A 1,980-nucleotide genomic window follows, 5' to 3' on the forward strand; every position below is an offset into this window, starting at 1 on the left:
AGTGGCAGGATGGATTAGAAAATTGAACCCAACATTCTGCTGCCTGCAAGAAACTCATCTCAACAGTCAGAGCAAACACAGGCTCAAAGTCAAAGGCTGGAAAACAATCCTACAGGCAAACAACTCCCATAAAAAAGCTGGTGTAGCCATTTTAGTATCAGACCACATTGATTTCAGACTGAAGAAGGTCACAAGAGATAGTGAAGGTCATTTCTTATTGATAAAGGGATCTGTACAACAGTTGGCCCTGACTGAAGATCAGTAGTTACACTCTAGCTGCTGATTTCAAACAAGGGTCCGAAGAACTGTCTTCCTGTGATCTGTTGGCTGTTTTGGAAGCTCACCAAGAATGGCTGTTTCATTTGGAAGATACAACCCATTTCTTCTCCTATTGGAAAACCTCACGAATGACTTCTGGCTAAATGAACCAAATTAAATTTTTTTAATCACACACACACACAAAAGGGATCTGTACAACAAGAAGAACTAACAATACTAAATATATACGCACCTAATGAAGGACCAGCAAAGTACTTAAAACAAATACTCATAGACTTGAAGAAAGACATCGATAGCAACACAATACTAGTGGGAGACTTCAACACCGCTTTATCACCTCTTGATAGATAAATCAGACTCAAGCTTAGCAAGGACATACAGCATCTGAGGGAAGAAATGGAAGAATGGGATTTAGTAGATATATACAGGACACTTCATCCTCAAAAAGCTGAATATATATTTTTCTCAAGAGTGCATGGTACGTTCTCCAAGATAGACCACGTGCTGAGCCACAAAACATACCTCCATAAAATTAAGAAGATAGAGATTATATCAAGGATCTTCTCAGACCATGATGCGCTGAAATTAGAAATAAATCACACACACAAACAGAAAATGAAATCAAACACCTGGAAATTAAACAGCTTACTATTGGACAATGAGTGGCTTAGAAAGGAAATCAAAGAGGAAATCAAAAGATTCCTGGAAACGAACGACAATAAGGACACGAGTTACCAAAACTTATGGGACACAGCAAAAGCTGTGTTAAGAGGAAAGTTCATAGCTCTACAAGCATTCCTCAGGAAGGAGGAGCAAGCCCACATAAGTAACCTAACTTCACAGCTTAAGAGCTTGGAGAATGACCAACAAAAGGAGCCAAATCCGAACAGGAGGAAGGAAATAATAAAACTCAGAGCAGAAATTAATGAGATGGAAACTAAAAAACAACAATATGAAAGATCAATGAAACCAAGAGCTGGTTCTTTGAGAAAATAAACAAGATCAATAAACCTCTAGCAAGACTCACAAAAAAAGGGAGAGAGAAAACCCTAATAAACTGAATTAGAAATGAAAAAGGGGACATTACAACAGAAATTACAGAAATTCAAAGGATCCTCAGAGATTACTTTGAGAATCTTTATGCCACAAAACATGAAAACCTCGAGGAATGGATAAATTCCTAGAACTCCTATAGCCTCCCAAGGCTGAACCAAGAAGACCTGGAATACCTGAACAGACCTATCACCATCAAAGAAATTGAAATGGTAATAAAAAGTCTCCCAAGCACAAAAGTCCTGGCCTAGATGGATTTACTAGTGAATTCTTCCAAACCTTTAAAGAGGATTTACTCCCAATCCTCCTTAAGCTTTTCCAGGAAATTGAAGTATCAAAAACACTTTCAAACAGTTTCTATGAAGCAAATATCACCCTGATACCAAAAAACAGACAAAGATACCACAAAGAAAGAGAATTACAGACCGATATCCCTGATGAACACAGTCGCAAAGATACTCATCAAAATATTAGCAAATATAATCCAACAACGCACCATGACTAAGTAGGATTCATCCCAGGGATGCAAGGATGGTTTAATATTTGCAAGTCAATCAACATAATTAATTATATTAATAGAAGAAATAATAAAAACCATATGATCATATCAATAGATTCAGAGAAAGCATTTGACAAGATTCAGCACCG

General features: G+C 37.3%; 1 non-coding gene across 1 annotated transcript; it reads left to right on the top strand.

Annotated features, from left to right (window-relative positions):
• Window positions 1–241: 241 nt before the first annotated feature.
• On the top strand, window positions 242–377 carry LOC129400686 (small nucleolar RNA SNORA2/SNORA34 family). The gene has a single exon (XR_008627873.1). It is a non-coding gene; the product is annotated as a small nucleolar RNA SNORA2/SNORA34 family (small nucleolar RNA).
• The last annotated feature ends 1,603 nt before the right edge of the window (window positions 378–1,980 follow it).

The sequence above is a fragment of the Sorex araneus genome, chromosome X (genome assembly GCF_027595985.1).
Source record: "Sorex araneus isolate mSorAra2 chromosome X, mSorAra2.pri, whole genome shotgun sequence".
Taxonomy (NCBI): Eukaryota; Metazoa; Chordata; class Mammalia; order Eulipotyphla; family Soricidae; genus Sorex; species Sorex araneus.